Source organism: Pristis pectinata, chromosome 5 (assembly GCF_009764475.1).
Source record: "Pristis pectinata isolate sPriPec2 chromosome 5, sPriPec2.1.pri, whole genome shotgun sequence".
NCBI classification, from domain to species: Eukaryota; Metazoa; Chordata; class Chondrichthyes; order Rhinopristiformes; family Pristidae; genus Pristis; species Pristis pectinata.
Genome location: NC_067409.1, coordinates 114,294,021 through 114,314,560, shown reverse-complemented (window position 1 = coordinate 114,314,560; position 20,540 = coordinate 114,294,021). Strand labels below are relative to the sequence as shown.

Genomic DNA, 20,540 nt, shown 5'->3' with positions numbered 1-20,540 from the left:
AAAATAAATGACATGAAACATCAAGAGACGCTACGAGCTTGCACTCTATGAAACATACAGGCTGATATATCTTGTGGTAAGCAAAAGAGGTACTAAATGTTCTTTTATTATCCTAATACAATGAGTGACAGTGACCTGGCTCCTGTATGATAACAAAATAATCCAATTTTATACCAGTGGCTGAGGATGAAGTAGTTCTGGTTGTAATTACACCTGGCTAGAAATTCACATCTTTATTCTAATTTAGTCTTAAAGAAGATACTTACTGTATAATAAACCCTAGTATGTATCATCTGGCACAGGATCCTGTTATTCGTGATAGACCGAAATGACAAATCTTCCTTAATATATTTAGCCTTAACTGAACTAGAATGCTGATACATTACTGCATAAGGACATGAACAGCAGCCTGTAACAATTTGCTGTGACTACATCTATCTGGATGTAAATATTGTGATTTCATGCTTAAAAAATTATTTTGTAAATAACTCATCTCTTTTAGCATTAATAACCAGTAGTGTTTTATTACAAAACTGAAGAGTCCTATTTAGGGCAATACACACAAAATGCTGGAGGAACTCAGCAGGTCAGGCAGCATTTATGGAGGGAAATGAACAGTCGATGTTTCGGGTTGAGATCCTTCAACGTGATCTATTTAGGACTGTATTTCGGGGTGGGATTACATCAGATTATAATGTTTCAGATCCAACAGCATACTTTTATTATCTGGGTTGTAGTAAGAGTGGGATGTAGTTTTTAACTTTCAACACCAGTTGTTAGATTAATGGAAATGGTCTATTTGGTTATTAATACCAGTTGTCCAATATCTCCTGCTACAGGCTTCAATGGATCGAGAAATCCATTGAATTTCAATGTATGTGTGTCAAACAACCGATCCTGCAGCACGTTTGCCTTTCACTGCTGAAGGCTACGCACTAACGCCATTAATATCAATATCAATAAGATGATATTTCTAATTTTTTTGGTTAAAGTTAAGATTTATTAAGAATTAAGGCTGAAGTGAGGATTTTGATTTAGATTTAATTGTGCAACGTGCAATTTTTGCTGGTCTAATTTATCTTCTGGACATCTGCTCTGTGGCAAGCTGGAGCACTGAACAAAAGCTGCATTCTGCAGAGTAATGTTGTTGCATTGCCTTTAAATTAATTCAGAGCGTTTTCAGCTCCTCTCTTTCATGGTTTTACAAATATTATCAATTTTTAACTTTTGCAGAACATTGAGTTTGGTAATGTAGCATTGCAACAGACCAGTTAGTCAAACCAGTCTGTACAATAGTCATTTACTCTCCGTGTATGCCAATAGTCCATACACAATCTATTGCCTTCTTCTTGTAAGCTCTCTACTTGTTCTCCATTCACCTATTCAATCTAATTGGTATTGGAAAATCTTGTCTTACAAACCGATTGTACAGGTCAGTTCATTACACAGTGCAGTTACATTGAGTTAGTACAAAGTGCATTGACGTGGTACAGGTAAAAACAGTAACAGTACAGAGTAAAGTGTCACAGCTACAGAGAAAGTGCAGTGCAATAAGGTGCAAGGTCACAACAAGGTAGATCGTGAGGTCAGAGTCCATCTCATTGCCTAAGGGAACCGTTCAATAGTCTTATCACAGTGGGGTAGAAGCTTCAGGAATGTTGGGGGAATTTATTTGATGATATAGTTTCTGTCTCAACAATTGTACCTGGAGATGATTTCAATAACCTTAACACCCTTTCTTGTTCTGGTCTGTACTTTAGCTTTAATCTTACAGTATACCCATTCCAGACCTTTCAGTTTTGACTGGAAATGATCTACTTCCATAATTTTAAAGACTTCGACACACCCTGTATTCTGCAAGTTCCACTGAAGAATGAACTCCCTACAAGCTTTATCATAGAACATAGAACAGGACAGCACAGGAACAGGCCCTTCGGCCCACAATGTTGTGCTGAACTAACTAAATTAGTAATCAAATGTCCAACTAAACTAATCATCCCTACGTATAGTATAGTAATAGATGTATAGTTAATCTCTTGCCTAATTGTGTGGGTGAATGTGAGATTACATTGTGGTCTCGGTACAAATGTGAAGTAGCACTTGAAATGGCAAGTGCTGCCTTGAAGTACTGTCCCTACAATGATTGCTGCAGTTTAGCTCATCTGCCATTTCTGTACCATTTGTCATCTGGGCTCCAGGCATTAGGAAGGGACTCTCCACCAAGCCACAGCACTGCTTGAAGTGCATGTGCTGCTATTCTCTGACAAAATGGCTGATAGGCAATGCAAGAGAGAAAGTGACCAAACCCCAGGTAACCCTCAGTTTTTCAAATGCAGTCCTGCATCCCAGTGAATGAGGAAAAACACAAAGCAGAATGTCTTCCACCTGGGAGCAATTCCATAAGGAATTTCAAGTTGGCGAAAGGCTGCTCCCTTTCAGTAAGAAATTTTAGACTGGAAGAGAACTGGCATGCATAGATATATGGGCTAGGTCTCAAAGCAGATGCACACACACTCTCAGCAATACACTCGCACAGACATAATCCAACCATTAGGATGGAAATAGCACAATTTATTCACATTATGCTGAGGACTAATCTTCAGAGTTTCTAACCAATTAAAAGTTGACTGTTCCTTTTGTGTAAATAGGTTACTCCACCGCTGTTAATTTCTCCAACTGGAATGTGACATGTTTCAAGGGAATCAGCAGCCTTCCTCTTTGATTCTGTCTTCAAACCTCTATCATGTAATTATATGGATACCATATAACTTCGTTTGGGACCCTGCATTTGAAGAGTCTTCAGCCAGGGTAAATACATGTAGCCATTGCAATGCCATGCTTCTTGCTTGCATCTCTGGTGGCTCAGGTTGGATTGTCTGCTTTATATGCACAGAAATAATGCTCCACGAGGCAACCCTGGGCTAAAAATTCCTTTAGACAATTCAAAAAATATTTGTAGTTGGAAAATTAGATTAACCCAAATAAGATTAATTTTGCACACATTTCTGGGTGCCTTAGCATTTATCAGGAATTATCTCTTCATTTCTGACGTGAACTTCATTCGCTCTAGCACAATTTTTCTCATGTAAGATCCTGCTAAACAGCAGTGCAACATGTAGAATTTTTCAGTCGTGAGATTTTCAACTGCACTTGTCTGAACAGCTACCGTCCTTAATTACTTGCAGGTCAACCAGTTTTTACGAATCCTCTTTACCCCGAAATTGTTTTATTTAAAGGGCCAACATGCATACTCCATTCTTTATTCTCACTGAGGTCCACGACCTCACATCTGTTCAAATACATACTCCTCACAGATGTGCTTTGATTGCTTTGCCCATGGAGATCAAGGTCACGGTCAGTCTCAGTTTGCTAACCTCAGGATCCTTCCAGGCTGCTGATGCACTTTGCTGATCAGTGCTAATTAGGGAGGTCACTCAAACTCTATTCTTAAGGGTGGAAGACTTCATTCACTTGTTCTTCTGCCCACCGGAGTAAACAGGGCTGGAACTGGATGCTTCCCTTGAGTTCAGGCATTCGCAGACTGCACTCCTTCTACAGATGTACTGTTGAAAGTATCCTGACTGGGTGTATCATGGTCTGGTACAGCAATTCGAATGCGCAGGAATGTGAGAAGCTGTAGAGAGTAGTGGACTCTGCCTAATACATCACGGGCATCCCTCCCCACCATTGGTAGTATCTACAGGAGGCGCTGCCTCAAGAGGGCAACAGCCATCATCAAAGATGCCCACCATCTGGGCCGTGCCATCTTCTCGCAGCTCCCATCGGGCAGGAGGTTCAGGAGCCTGAAGTCCCACCCCACCAGGTTCAGGAACAGTGACTTCCCTTCAACCATTTGGTTCTTGAACCAACCGGCACAACCCTAATCACTACCTTAGTACAGCAACACTATGACCACTTTGATCACTTTGCACTAAAACGGACTTCGTTTTTTTTGTTCTAATTGTGTTTTCTTGTAAAAATTGGGTATGGTTTATGTTTCATTTATGTTTTTCTTGTGACTGCTGCTTATCTGATGCTATGTGCCTGTGATGCTGCTGTAAGTAAGTTTTTCACCACACCTGTGCATGTGACAATAAACTCGACTTTGACTTCCTGTCTTGCCCCAATAACCTTCTGCCAGGAGCATCTGACTGCAGGCCAGCGGGTCTCCCTGGCCTTTTCACACAGAGACTGTGCCTCCTGTAGCCACTGTTCCTCACCATCCATGCTTCTGGCCCTTTGGGAGCTCTTCCGCACTTTCTCCCTATTGCAGCATTCATCCATCCATTCAGTAGCGACTCTGTGCTGTTAGCGGAACAGTATTGCTTTTGTAGTGGCTTGTCCTTTTTAAGGGCTGCCTACAAGTCAGAAACTTCTTCCCAGAGCAACAATGGCTAACACGAGGGGACATAATTTTAAGGTGATTGGAGGAAGGTATAAGGGGGATGTCAGGGGTAAGTTTTTTACACAGAGAGTGGTGGGTGTGTGGAACGCACTGCCGGCAGAGGTTGTGGGGGCAGATACATTAGGGACATTTAAGAGACTCTTAGATAGATACATGAATGATAGAGAAATAGGGGGCCATGTGGGAGGGAAGGGTTAGATAGATCTGAGAGCAGGATAAAATGTCGGCACAACATTGTGGGCCGAAGGGCCTGTACTGTGCTGTAGTGTTCTATGTTCTACGTTCTACAAGGATCTCACCTGTTGTGTGCTCTGTACCAACGATAATTATTTTTAATACACTAGAAGGGAATGCGGCACAGTGTTATACAGGGAAACCCAACAACACGGTGTGTGAATCGTGCACTTGAGGTTCTCACACTTTATGTGACTTTCACAGCATTAAGGTGACCTGTAACACTCTTTTAATACCAACGAACATTGTTATGGAGCAACTCCTGAGCCATTGATTTTCCAAGGTGCCTGATTTGCATAAAGTCCTGTATGTTGCTTGACCCTCAGATAACAGAATGCCTTGAATAATGCCATAGTTGACACGAGGTCAAATAGCAACTCAGCTGCAAAGTCTGTTGTGATGAAGTGTGAATCACAGATTTACTGGTGAAGTCTGAAGCAGTTTTGGCAACTGAATTGCTGTTGCTACATTCTCAGGTGTGCGGACATTGATGACTGAATTTCTCAGTGTCGATTCCTCCTGAGAAATAAAGGACTGCAGATGCTGGAATCTAGATGAAAACCACCATGATGCTGGAGGAAACCAGCAGGTCAGGCAGCATCCGTGGAGAAAAGCAGGCGGTCAACGTTTCAGGTCAGGATCCTTCTTCAGGACTCAAAAGACCCGTACGTCTTTGGAATGTGGGAGGAAACCGGAGCACCCAGAGGAAACCCACGCAGACACAGGGAGAACGTACAAACTCCTTACAGGCAGTGGTGGGAATTGAACCTGGGTCGCTGGCGCTATAATAGCATTACACTAACCGCTACACTACTGTGCCTGCCCATGAAAGGCCTGGACAGAGTGGATGTGGAGAGGACGTTTCCATCAGTGGGAGAGTCCAGGATCTGAGGGCACAGCCTCAGAATAAAGGGACATCCCTTTAAAACTGAGATGAGGAGGAATTTCTTCAGCCAGAGGGTGGTGAATCTGTGAAATTTGTTGCCACAGCCGGCTGTGGAGACCAAGTCATTGGGTATGTTTAAGGCAGAAATTGGTAGGTTCTTGATTGGTGAAGGGCTAAGGGTTACAGAGAAAAGGAAGAAGAATGGGCTTAAAAACAAAGATCAGCCATGATTGAATGGGCCGAATGGCCTAATTCTGCTCCTATATCTTATAGTGTTAAGAATGAGTGAGCAGATGCTGTACCATCAGGATTTCTGATTGGAGGCCAGATTGTCAGAGTTTAATTGTACATCAAAAATCATACCACATGGTGTACACAATTCTTAAAGATACAGTAGATGGAAATGCAATTTACACTATAGTCAGATTGTGTATGAGGTAACAGGTGACAAAGAATGAAGTCCTCTCCGAGAAGTACTGCAGACACAGGAATCACATCGTGAGGACTCAGCTGGCTTTCTCTGCCAGGCTCCTAATGCTTGACTGGCAATCATTACGCCACCACTTCACTTCCCTCAGGAGTCAAAGCTAAGCAAGGAGGTGACTGCCCTTATCTCCCAAGATTCTGACCAATGACTTAAGCACGGAAGGTAATGTCCACAGACTATGTGTAGGTCACGTGAACTCTCCAGACCATGGCATTGACTGTGAGATATATTTTCTCAAGCATTATTAAATAAATCCTGAAACACTGACAATTTCTTTCCTCCCACAGATGCTGCTCGACCCGCTGAGTTCCTCCAGCACATTGTTTGTTGCTCCAAATTCCAGCATCTGCTGTCTCTTGTGTTTCCATTGATCCAGTAAACCCAGACTGTGTAGAGCACATGTCAACAATGAGTACAACCACCTTGTACATAAATGGTTTTGCTACACCTCACAAAATGGAAAATTAGGTTTTAATATCATTGCCTGGCTCCTGCTTCAGACTGCCCTGCCCCAACACTGCAGTCATTGGCTGCTTATATGTGAATCTTTCCAATAATTACGTGAAGTGGAATGAGGAATGCCCACAGGACATACCAAGTGGTTGATGGGAGCATTCGGGATGTTAATGTAATTGGTAATTGGCTTATTACTGTCACAGATATCGAGATACAGTGAAAAGCTTTTGTTTGCACACCATCCAGACAGATCATCAAGGTAGTACAAAAGGGAAAAAAAAACAGAATATAGTGTTACAGTTACAGAGAAAATGCAGCGCAGGCAGACAATAAGGTGTAAGGGCCATGACGAGGTAGATTGAGAGATCAGGAGTTAATCTTTATCGTACAAGAGGTCCATTCGAGAGTCTGATAACAGTGGGATAGAAGCTGTCCTTGAGCCTGGTGTTGGTACATGTTCTCAAGATTTTATATCTTCTGCCCAATGGGAGGGGGGAGAAGAGAGAATGTCCAGGGTGGGAGGGGTTCTTGATTATATTGGCTGCTTTCCCGAGACACTGGAAAGTGTAGACGGAGTCCGTGGAGGAGAGGCTGGTTTGCGTGATGGACTGGGCTGTGTCCATAACTCCCTGCAGTTTCTTGTGATCTTGGGTAGAGCAGTTGTTTAGTTCCAGGTGAGCTCTCTCGGTCATGCTTCATGAGCTCTGTCCCTGGTCGAACCAAATGACCCTCTAACCTGGTGATGAGTCAAATCAGGATAACTCAAACCCTGTGACTTAACAAGGTCTCTTGTGTCTCAAATAAATGTTTCCTGATTTCCTGTTTGTGAATGGTTGTAAAATTGTAATTGTAAGGCATGATGGGAAACTTGGCTAAATAAACAAAGGATTAAAGAATTCTGTAGCTAATATATAAATTATGTACGTGCTTTTATTTCTGTTCATTGTGATAATTACCTTCAATTTTGTAATTCATGAGGAGATACTGCAGGACTGAGACAATGTGTAAATCCCTCGGTTAGAGTGGACTTTCTGTTCTGTAACTGTTAATGCACAGTTGCCCGTTTGTTAAACAAAATGACTGCAAGCAGACGTTGGACAGACAAAGCTATGTGGTCATTAGGATGGCAGGGAGAGAAGGGTACGGGCAATTGCTCGGGTAAACTGGGGAGGGAAAAGAGCATGAACATCGTATTGGTAAACAGAAAACAATTGAATCACAGAGCAAAGTAAAGGTGAGTTGTCACATGAATTCCTTGCTTAATGCAAAAGACCGATGTCCAAAATGATCACTGTACTACCTCATCTGCATCATTCTCACCCACCAAAAGGTGTGCTGTAATTTCCAGACAACAATCACGACAGTGGTGTGGGACAAGTGCTGTGTACAGACAGAAATATTGCCATCTATTTGCTATCATTGAAACTGGGACATGGAGTGGGTAGGTCTTGGTGAACGGTCCCTGCCTCCAGCTCCAAGACATCGGAGTGCCTCATTAAAGATGGATGGATGGTTTTGCAGCTTACAGCGAAAGTCAAAGAGAGTGAGGTCCACCTGTCATTTTTCTTGGGAGTGCTGCCTGTCTCTCGCTGAAGTCACCAGCCAAGATAAGCTGAGCCTCAAAGAGCTCCAGCCCCAATGTAATAATGTAGCACCTTGCCATCTATTCAGGATGTTTTAAAAGTACTTTACAATCAATTAATTTTCTTTTGAAGTGTACTTAGTGTTCAATGTGAGTAAGTGTAACAGCCAATTACATGCATCTGCTATGTTTTCACAATCTTAGAATCATGCATCAATTTAATGATGGTTAAACTAACCTCTAGGAGCTTGGTTAATTATGATTATCAACTGCTTTATTAAAACCTCTGAAGTGTACAAATGTAGATTCACTGATTCTAATGCACCAGATGCTTTTAGAGGAGTAAGGTAGACTAAAAGGTTCTGAATAAATCCATGATTAGCTGATTCATGTTCAGTGTACGGCAACAAGGTCGGTTGCTATCATTGAAGACCTAATGCCTCAAGATATTAAAATGCAATCAAAGGGAAAGTTAATTCTTCCTAAACTGTACATTAAATTAATAATGCAAACCGGAGATTGTGTGATCTGTTCACAAATATTAGAATGACGTCAACCAAGGCTAAACTTGAAGACAAAAGAGGCCGTGGTTGCTGGAATCTAGAGCAAAAACGCAGAACGCTGGAAGAACTCAGTGGGTCAAACAGTATCTGTGGAGGCAAAAGATATGTCAACATTTTGGATCAAGATCCTGCTTCAGGACTGAACTGAATATTTAATGGAAGCGGAATTGAGGATTATAACAGGGATGCTTTATGGAAACAAGATACTGCAGGTTATTAGGCCTGAATTTGCTGTATAGCTGGACCTTGTGACAAACGACATTTTCATTTATTCATTTTTTGGAATCTAAGCATTGCTAGCAAGGCCAGGATTTATTGCCAATCCCTGCTTACCATTGAGGTGATGTTGGTGAGCTGCCTCGAATGGCCTTTTTAGTGAAGGTACTCCCACAGGACCGTTGGTGAGTGAGTTTCAGGATTTAGAACCATAGGCAATGAAGGAAATGCAATACATTTCCAAGTCGGGATGGTGTGTGGTTTGGAGGGGAACCTGTAAGTGGTGGTGTTTCCATGCACTATTTGGCCTTGTTTTTCTTGCTGGCAGAGGTCACTTTTCTGGACCCAGCTCCAACAACACCCAAGAAACTTGATAGCATCCAGGATAGAGCAGTTTGATTGCTTCCTCATTCATTACCCAAAACTTTGATTTCCTGCATCATCAGTGTATACAGTCTACAAAATGCACTGCAGTGACTTGCCTCGACTACTCTGACAGCACCTCCCAAACCAGTGACCTCATTATACAATATAAGATACAAACGAAGAGTATATCTTGTAGATGATGGAATGGTTTTGGGGTGTCAGTAATGTACGTTTCACGGTAGGACACCCAGTCACGGAACTTTTGTAACCATCATATTTATGTGGCTAATCCAGTGGAATCCAGCCCAGATGTTCTGTAAGACTTGCTGCCTCATTTGCAGAAGAGTTGTGAATTGAATTGAACAGTGTGCAACCATCAGCCAACATCCCCACTGCTGACCTTGTGTTGGAAGGAAGGTCATTACTGAAGGTGTCTGAGCCCAGAGATTGGAGCCCTGTGACCAGTGGCGTGCCACAGGGATCTGTGTTGTTCCCCTGATGTTTATCATACTTATTAATGGCTTGGATGAGAACGTAGTTGGCATGATTGTCAAGTTTGCGGAAGACACCAAAATTGGTGGTGTGGTGGAGAGTGACGAAGGTGTCTAACATTCTAACAGATCAAGATCAACTGGGAAAGTGGACAAGGGAGTGGCAGATGGAATTTAACTCAGACACCTGCGATGTGATGCATTTTGGAAAGTTATACACAGAACATAAAACATAGAACAGTCCAGCACTGGACAGGCCATTCGGCCCGCGATGTTGTGCTGATCTTGATGCTAATTTATACTAAATGTCCTCCTCCTGTGTATCATCCACATCTCTCCATTCCCTTCATATTCATGTGTCTGTCTAAAAGCCTCTTAAACTCCACCAAACTGCCGGCTTCCACTACTACCCCTGGTAACCCATTCCAGGCACCAGGTCAGTTAAAGCAGGACAGGACATACACTGTGAATGGCAGAGCCCTGGCTAGTGTTGTAGAACAGAGATATCTAGGAGTACAAGTACATAGTTCACAGAAAGTGAAGACACAGATAGACAGCGTGGTGAAGAAGGCACGTGGCACACTTGCCCTTATCAGTTAAACCATAGAACAATACAGCCCAATACAGGCCCTTCGGCCCACCATGTTGTGCCGACCTTCAAACCACGCCTAAGACTATCTAACCCCTTCCTCCCACATATCATTTGGGGTGTTGAGTATGAGAGGTGGGGCATCATGTCACAGCTGTACAAAACGTGGAGTATTGTGTGCAGTTCTGACTACTGTCCAATAGAAAGAATATGATAAAACTGGAGAAGGTGCAGAAAAGGTTCACAAGGTTGTTGTCAGGACTGGAGGGCTTGAGTTACAAGGAGAGCCCGGATGGGCTGGGACTTTTCCCTGGAGGAGTAGGAAGCTGAGGGGTGACCTTACAGAGGTTTATGAAATCATGAGGGGCATCGATAAGGTGGACGGTAACAGTCTTTTCCCCAGGGTGGGGGAGTCTAAGACTAGGGGGCATAGGTTTAAGGTGAGAGGAGAAAAATTTAAGGGGGGCGAGTGATGCAAATTTTTCACACAGAGGATGATGGGTACATGGAACAAGTTGCCAGAGGAAGTGGTAGAGGTGGGTACAATTGCAACATTTAAAGACACTTGGACAGGTACATGGACAGGAAAGGCTCAGAGGGATATGGGCCAAATGCGGGAAAATGGGACTAGTTAAGGTCAGCATGGACAAGTAGGGCCAAAGGGCTTGTATCACTCTTGGACCTCTGGATTTAATGTTTGGTCCAAGAATGTGATGAGATCTGGATTTGAATGGTCTTAACAAATCCCAAACTGGACAATGGTGAGCAGGATATTTTTAAGTAAGTTCCAATTGATAGCATTATAAATGACACTTCCATTACCTTGTTGATGGTTCAGTGTAGGGTGGGAAGTAATTAGCCAAGTTGAAGTTGTCCTGTTTTTTTGTGAACAGGATATAGCTGGTAATTTTCTACATTGTAATGAAGATTCCAGTGTTGAAATGGAATGGGAGCACCTTGGCTAAAGACACTGCTAATTCTAGAATGCAGATCGTTAGTGCTGCATCCTGGATGTCATCTGGTCCATAGACTTTGCTGTATCTACTGCACTCAGTCAATTCTTGATTATGTGGAGTGAATCAGATTGTCTGAAGACACACTTCTGTAATGGTGGGGGCCTCAAGAGGAAGACAAGATGGTTCAGCCACTGGGCACTTCAGTGCAAACACAGTTACCAATGCTTTGTCTTTGGCCCTCACACGCTTCCCCCACCATTGTTCAGGATATGCCCTGTTTGGAGGAATCTCCTCCCAGTGGCTATTTAAATGTCCACCACCATTCACAAATAGGTGTGACAGTACTGCATAACCTCAACCTAATCCATTGTTTGCTGAGCCTTGCCTGTTCATGCTGATTTTACTTTTGTTTGACATGCATGATCCTACACTGCATGTTTGAAGCCTAATTTTTAGATGAGCCTTGTTGTTCCCCCAACTTGTCCTTCTACACTCCTCAGTAAACCGGGCTCCTCAGATTTCCCCAGATCCCCAGGAAATTGTCCTCAGTGTTAAGATAGCCCTTCTACTAGGACTTCTACCAGGGCTATCATCTGCCAAAGTAGATTGGTGAGGACAAGAACGTTTATCCCTCATGTTGTTTCACTCATTACCTGCTGCAGACCCAATCTTGCAGCTATAGAGTCATACAGTTGTACAGTACAGAAACAGGCCCTTCAGTCCAACTGTCCATGCCGACCAAGATTCCCATCTCAGCTAGTTCCATTTGCCTGCTACAGGCTTCAGAACTTGGACAACTCAGTTAGTTTTGGTGTTACCAAGCCACTCTTGGTGATGGACACTGAAGTTCCCCCACCCAGAAAACATTCTGTGCCCCTTGTTACTTTCAGTGCATCTTCCAAGTGTTGTTCAACATGGAAGAGCATTGATTCATCAGCTAAGGGAAGACGGTACATAGAAATCAGAAAGAGGTTTCCTTGCCCATGTTAGACCTGATACCATGAAACTTCACAGGATCTGGAGTCAATATTGAGGTCTACTCTCTCTCACCTATGCCCCCATTTAGTTGTATCTAGAGAAACAAAGGACTGCAGATGCTGGAATCTAGATGAAAAACACGTTGATGCTGGAGGAACTCAGCAGGCCAGGCAGCATCCCTGGAGAAAAGCAGGCGGTCAACGTTTCGGGTCAGGACCCTTCTTCAGGACTGAAGATAGGAAAAGGGGAAGCCCAATATATAGGAGGGGAAAGCAGAGCAGTGATAGGTGGACAAAAGAGGGGAGGCGGGGTGGGCACAGGGTGGTGATAGGTAGATACAGGTAAGAGTTAGTGACAGGCAGGTGCGGGGGAGGAGGGGAGAGCAGATCCACCGGGGGATGGTTCAAAGGTACGGAGAGAAAGGAAAAAACGTTGAAAAAAAGAGGCCAGGAAAGGGAAGGAGTGAAGAAGCGTGGTGGTGGGGGGGGGGTTGTTTGTGGGGAAGAGCGGGGGAGGTTACTTAAAGTGGGAGAATTCAATGTTTATGCCGTTGGGCTGCAAGTTTCCAAGATGGAAAATGAGGAGCTGTCTCTCCAGTTTGCACTTGGAATTCTCTTGGCAGTGGAGGAGGCCGAGGACTGACATATCAGTGATAGTGTGGGAGGGGGAGTTGAAGTGACCGGCAACAGGGAGATGCAGATCGCGGTTACGGACGGAGCGCAGGTGTTCTGCGAAACGGTCACCTAGTCTGCGTTTGGTTTCACCAATGTAGAGGAGGCCACACTTGGAGCACCCAATGCAGTAGATGATATTAAGGGAGGTGCAGGTGAACCTCTGGCTCACCTGAAAGGACTGTTTGGGTCCCTGGATGGAGGTGATGGATGTGGTGTAGGGGCAGGTGTTGCACCTATGGCGGGGGCAGTGGAAAGTTCCTGGGGTGGGAGTGGGATGGGTGGGGTGGGGAAGTAACTAGGGAGTCGTGGAAAGAGGGTCCCTGCGAAAGGCGGAAAGGGGTGGGGAGGGGAAGATATGCTTGGTAGTGAGGTCCCGTTGGAGATGGCAGAAGTGGCGGAGAATGGAACGGATAAGTGTGAAGTGGTTCATTTTGGTAGGTCAAATATGATGGCAGAGTATAGTATTAATGGTAAGACTCTAGGCAGTGTGGAGGATCAGAGGGATCTTGGGGTCCGAGTCCATAGGACGCTCAAAGCAGCTGCGCAGGTTGACACTGTGGTTAAGAAGGCATATGGTGTATGGTCCTTCATCAACTGTAGAGTTGAATTTAGGAGCTGAGAGGTAATGCTGCAGCTATATAGGACCCTGGTCAGACCCCACTTGGAGTACTGTGCTCAGTTCTGGTCACCTCACTACAGGAAGGATGTGGAAGCCATAGAAAGGGTGCAGAGGAGATTTACAGGGATGCTGCCTGGATTGGGGAGAATGCTTTATGAATGCAGGTTGAGGGAACTTGGCCTTTTCTCCTTGGAGAGACGGAGGATGAGGGGGAACCTGATAGAGGTGTACTAGATGATGAGAGGCATTGATTGGGTAGATAGTGAGAGGCTTTTTCCTAGAGCTGAAATGGTTGCCACAAGAGGACATAGGTTTAAGGTGCTGGGGAGTAGGTATAGGGGAGACCTCAGGGGTAAGTTTTTTACTCAGAGAGTGGTGAGTGCGTGGAACGGGCTGCCGGCAACGGTGGTGGAGGCGGATACGATAGGGTCTTTTAAGAGACTTTTGGATAGGAGCTGAGAAAAATAGAGGGTTATGGGTAAGCCTAGTAATTTCTGAGGTAGGGACATGTTCAGCACAGCTTTGTGGGCCGAAGGGCCTGAATTGTGCTGTAGGTTTTCTATGTTCTATGTTCTATGATATGTTGGATACATAGGCTGGTGGGATGAAATATAATGACAAGGGGGACCCTATCCCTGTTAGGTCTGGGAGGGGTGGCGGTGAGAGTGGAGGTGCGGGAAATGGCAGAGATACAGGTGCAAACTCTTGACCACAGTCAGCGGGGAAGCCCTGGATAGAAAAGAAGTTGGACATCTTGGATGTCCTGGAGTGGAAAGCCTCATCATGGGAGCAGATGTGGCGGAGACAGAGAAATTGATAAAAAGGGATCGTGTCCTTGCAAGAGACAGGGCGGGAGGAGCTGTAATCGAGGTAGCTGTGGGCGTCAGTGGGTCTGTAGATGTCAGTGGTTAAGGAATCTCCTGAGATGGAGACAGAAAGATCGAAGAAGGAGAGAGAGGTGTCAGAGATAGTCCAAGTGAATTGGAGAGCAGGGTGAAAATTAGTGGCGAAATTTGTGAAATTGTTGAGTTCTGCACGGGTACAAGAGATGGCACCAATGCAGTCATCGATATAGCGGAGAAAGAGTTGAGGAATGGGGCCGGAGTAGGCTTGGAACAGAGACTGTTCAATGTAGCAAACGAAGAGGCAGGCATAGCTGGGGCCCATGCGAGTGCCCATAGTGACACCCTTGGTCTGTAGAAAGTAAGAGGAATCGAAAGTGAAGTTTAGGGTGAGGACAAGTTCAGCCAGGCGGAGGAGAGTGTTAGTGGAAGGGGACTGGTTCTGTCTCTGGTCAAGAAAGAAGTGGAGGGCGGTGAGGCCGTCATGATGGGGAATGGAGGTATCCAGGGACTGGACGTCCATGGTGAAGATGAGGTTGCTGGAGAACTTAAAGCTATGGAAGAGTTGGAGAGCGTGTGATGTGTCACAGATGTAGGTGGGAAGGGATTGGACCGGGGGGACAGGATAGTGTCCAGTTGTATCTATCCTGACAGTGGGGCCAAGGATAGTGATGGAGAAGAAGTCTGGCCCTTTGTCTGTAAGGTATGAGTACAACTTTGTCAGGCTGTTGCTTGACTCGTCAGTTGACAACAGCCCCCAGAGGAGGACCTTGAAAGATCAGCTGGGCCGGGAGTAGTTTTGATCACTGAGTAGGTCGATGCTGGGTAATCAGTTCGATCTCTGCTTCAGATGGTGGTTATGGTACAAGTGAATGGCTGGTCTGGCCAGTGGTGTGTCTGAGGATAAATATGGGCCAGGTAAGGATGGCAGATCCCCTCCCTGAGAAAAGACATTACTGAACCATATAGATTTTTACAGTTGGTGGTTTTGTGGCCATCATTAACTCCTTTAGTGCAGATTTTTTAAATGGATTTAAATTCTACAGCTGCCATGGTAGGATTTGAACTCTGGCTGTTGGATTGTTAGTTCAAGCCTGTAATTTAACCACTGCACGGCCTCTGTACCCACATCAATGGAACTGTTATAGTCAATTTGTTATGGAGCTATGAAGAATAAGTATTCACAGCCTTTCTCCACAGAACATTATAAAGTTCCTATGGTCACACTAAAATGAGGATTAGACACCAACTAAAAGGGGGAGAGGCATTAATATCCAATGTTGTATGTGAATCCCAGATAAACAGGGATACACACAAAACAGAAAACAATACCCAAGGGAAGCTATTAAATATTACTTGAAAATAAATCATTGTTCAGTTTCTGTGTCATGCTTGATTATTTCAGCTGCACTAGGTGATTAACTAAACCATGTCCTAATGCACTAAATATTGGTGTATGGTATTTAGAATGTAGCTGATTTTTATCATTAATTGCCACACTTCTTAAGGCAGAATGCAATACAATAATAGTGCTTCAACATTTAAAATGTGCCTGCATATAATACTAATCACCAGCAATAATAAAAGGCTGACCTTATCCTTGCCCTAAATCATTGCTGTGAGCCTCTTCAGCATGGCCAAGAGTGGGAGCTTTGTGTTGTATTCTCCTTCCTCACCAAGGAGCACCCTTTCCAAACCTTACATTGGCACAAACAAGAAATCATTTTTGGCATTTGAAGTCTCCTTGAGTCATTGTCACATTGCAGCATTAAACCATCAGGGAAGCAATTTCCTTTCTTCTGTTCAAGCTATGTTTGATATTCCAGAAAGAATGAGGAGTAACAGTAAATACTTTATGTGTTAAGATTCCCTCCACTAGCAACCAAGGGCAGTCAATTGTAAAGTGATAACATTTTGCAATAACAGGCCATCCAGATAGATGTTGCACAATTTTCTTTATGGCTGCAAGAACCTAGTATGTGCTTCAGTGGTTGCAGAGATAAGATTCTTGTGCAAAGAGAACGAAAAACAATGGCATATTTTAAGTGGCATTTTTTATCTGCACTGACTGATCAATAATGAATTTGATTATATCCTGAACAAAGGCCTGAGTTTTACCACATGAAAAAATACAGATTTTGCTTTGATTGATGATTTGGGAATTTTGCAATGGTCACATGGTGCAGGTGCTCATTACCTTCAAGGTTGGCCAGTTATTGCCAAGATACAATTTGCTAACAAGTAGTTATATTTGGTAATTCTTCCTCGGTGAGAACAAGCTGTGATAGGAATATCATATGTTGTAAATCCTTCATTGTCAGATATGAATCAGGTATGAATCAATAGGGTTAATCAAAGTAAGTAGAGTAAAAACTTTGTTACCCAGCACCTGCTGGATTTGACAGGTCCCAATTAATCAAACACACTGGTTCGTCAAGAGTTGGACCAGCCACTTCTTCAGCCTGCCCCTTCTGAAATGCCAGTTACTCAAGCCTGCCAGATTGTCAAATGCTGGATTATCACGTTTTTTTTTGCTGAAAGTGGCAGTGGATTTTGTTCTCTAGATTTGTAGACATTATTCAGGAAAGGTTTACCTTTTATGTTTTTGGGAAGATCCCACCCAGTCTGAATGTCCACCTCTGTCACCACATTCACCAAACCACCTCCAGAGAATGGGTGGCCGGCTCCCTTGGCTGTCTGTGCACCATTCCCCAGTTTACTCTAACCTCTCCCAGGACATCCAGCAGATGGAACACCACTGCCTGTGGAGCTCCAGGCGTGATGACACCCAGCGTGATGCCAAAGCTCTGAAAACAGGCATGGTTTACATCTGCAATTCTCTTTTACATTTCCTCACAGGTCATACATAGAACATAGAATATCTACCTTGTTGTGACCTTGCACCTTATTGCACTGCACTTTCTCTGTAGCTGTGACACTTTACTCTGTACAGTTATTGTTTTTACCTGTACTACATCAATGCACTCTGTACTGACTCAGCGTAACTGCACTGTGTAATGAATTGACCTGTACGATTGTTATGCAAGACAAGTTTTCCACTGTATTGCCGATGTTGTTCCCTTATTCAAGAAGGGGAGTAGGGATAGCCCTGGGAATTATAAACTGGTGAGTCTTACCTCAGTGGTTGGTAAGCTGATGGAGAAGATCCTGAGAGGCAGGATTTATGAACATTTGGAGAGGTATAATATGATTAGGAATAGTCAGCATGGCTTTGTCAAGGGCAGGTCCTGTCTTACGAGCCTGATTGAATTTTTTGAGGATGTAACTAAACACATCGATGAAGGGAGAGCAGTAGATGTAGTGTATATGCATTTCAGCAAGGCATTTGATAAGGTACCCCATGCGAGGCTTATGGAGAAGGTGAGGAGACATGGGATCCAAGGGGACATTGCAGTGTGGATCCAGAACTGGCTGGCCCACAGAAGGCAAAGAGTGGTTGTTGAAGGGTCGTATTCTGAGTGGAGGTCGGTGACCAGTGGTGTACTTCAGGGATCTGTACTGGGATCCTTGCTATTTGTGATTTTTATAAACGACCTGGATGAGGAAGTGGAGGGGTGGATTAGTAAGTTTGCAGATGACATGAAGGTTAGGGGGTGTTGTGGATAGTTTGGAGGGTTGTCAGAGGTTACAGAGGGACATAGATAGGATGCAGAGTTGGGCTGAGAAGTGGCAGATGCAGTTCAACCCAGATAAGAGTGAAGTGGTTCATTTTGGTAGGTCAAATATGTTGGCAGAATATAGTATTAATGGTAGGACTCTTGGAAGTGTGGAGGATCAGAGGGATCTTGGGGTCCGAGTCCATAGGATGCTCAGATCGGCTGCGCAGGTTGCCTCTGTGGTTAAGAAGGCATATGGTGTATTGTCCTTCATCAATCGAGGAATTGAATTTAGGAGCTGGGAGGTATTGTTGCAGTTATATAGGTCCCTGGTCAGACCCCACTTGGAGTATTGTGCTCAGTTCTGGTCACCTCACTAAGGTAAAGATGTGAAAGCCATAGAGAGGGTACAGAGGAGATTTACAAGGATGCTGCCTGGAATGCAGAGCATGCCTTAGGAAAGCAGGTTGAGGGAACTCGGCCTTTTCTCCTTGGAGAGACAGAGGATGAGGGGGGACCTGATAGAGGTATATAAGCTGATGAGAGGTATTGATAGGGTAGATAGTCAGAGGCTTTTCCCCAGGGCTGAATTGGTGGCCACAAGAGGACATAGGTTTAAGGTGCTGGGGAGTAGATATAGAGGAGATGTCAGGGGTAAGTTTTTTACTCAGAGAGTGGTGAGTGCATGGAATGGGCTGCCAGAAACAGTGGTGGAGACTGATACGATAGGGTCTTTCAAGAGACTGTTAGATAGGTATATGGAGCTGAGTAAAATAGAGGGCTACGGGTAAGCCTAGTAATTTCTAGGGTAGGGACATGTTCGGCACAGCTTTGTGGGCCGAAGGGCCTGAATAGTGCTGTAGTTTTTCTATGTTTCTAATAAACCAATACCAATACAGCACAGTACAGGCCCTTTGGCCCACGATGTTGTACCGACCTTTTAACCTACTCTAAGATCAATCTAACCCTTCCCTCCCACATAGCCCTGCATTTTTCTATCATTCATGTGCCTATCTATTAAATGTCGCCAATGTATCTGCCTCTACCAGCACTCCGGCAGTGCGTTTCATGCAACCACCACAGTCTGTGTAAAAAAACTTACCTCTGACATCCCCCCCCCCCCGTACTTTCCTCCAATCACCTTAAAATTATGCCCCCTCATGTTAGCCATTTCCATCCTGGGAAAAAGTCTCTGACTGTCCACTCAATCTATGCCTCTTATCATCTTGTACACCTCTATCAAGTCACCTCTCATCCTCCTCCTCTCCAAAGAGAAAAGCCCTAGCTCGCTCAACCTATCCTCATAAGACATGCTCTCCAATCCAGGCAGCATCCTGGTAAATCTCCTCTGCACCCTCTCTGAAGCTTCCACATCCTTCCTATAATGAGGCGACCAGAACTCCTCACAATATTCTGAGTGTGGTCTAACCAGGGTTTTATAGAGCTGCAACATTACCTCGTGGCTCTTAATCCCCCGACTAATGAAGGCCAACATGCTATATGCCTTCTTAACAACCCTATCAACTTCCGCGGCAATGTTGAGGGATCTATGGACTTGGACCCCGAGATCCCTCTGTTCCTCCACATGGATGTCATTGGCCTTTGCTAACAGTCCCCTGAACTGAGTTGCTTCTCAGGAGTTTTCAGAGGACAGTTAAGAGTGAATTACACTGGTGCCAGTACTGATCAACAAGTTTCAAAACATGGACCTCTGTCCCTCCCTCTGCAACTGGATCATCAACTTCCATATCGGGAGACCACAGTCAGTGTGGATCGGTAGTAACATCTCTTCCTCACTGACAATCAACATGGTGCACCTCAAGGATGCGTGTTTAGCCCAATGCCCTACTCACATGACTGTGTGGCTAAGCACAGCTCAAATGCCATCTATAAGTTCGCCGATGACACCACTGCTGTTGGCAGAATCTCAGATGGCGATGAGGAGGCGTACAGGAGTGAGATAGATCGGCTGATTGAGTGGTGTCACAACAACAACCTCGCACTCAACCTCAGCAAGACCAAGGAACTGATTGTGGACTTTAGGAAGGGGAAGTCGGGAGAACACACACCAGTCCTCACTGAGGGGTCAGTGGTGGAAAGGGTGAGCAGCTTCAAGTTCCTGGGCATCAACATCTTGGAGGGTCTATCCCGGGCCCAACACATTGATGCACTCATGAAGAAGGCACGCCAGTGGCTCTACTTCATTAGGAGTTTGAGGAGATTTGGTATGTCACCAAAGACTCTTGAAAATTTCTACAGATGTATGGTGGAGAGCATTCTGACTGGCTGCATCACCGCCTGGTATGGAGGCTCCAATGCACAGGATCGCAAGAAGCTGCCGAGGGTTGTAGACTCAGCCAGCTCCATCACGGGCACAACCCTCCCCACCATTGAGGACATCTTCAAGAGCCGGTGCCTCAAGAAGGCGGCATCCACCACTAAGGACCCTCACCATCCGGGACACACCCTCTTCGTGTTACTACCATCGGGGAGGAGGTACAGGAGCCTGAAGACCCACATTCAATGTTTTAGGAACAGCTTCTCTCCCTCCGCCATCAGATTTCTGAATGGTCCCTGAA

General features: G+C 44.6%; 1 protein-coding gene across 1 annotated transcript in view; it reads right to left on the bottom strand.

The window, feature by feature from the left end:
- The window catches only part of LOC127570255 (zinc finger protein 385D-like), a 471,540-nt gene that overhangs the window by 58,321 nt on the left and 392,679 nt on the right, over positions 1-20,540 (bottom strand).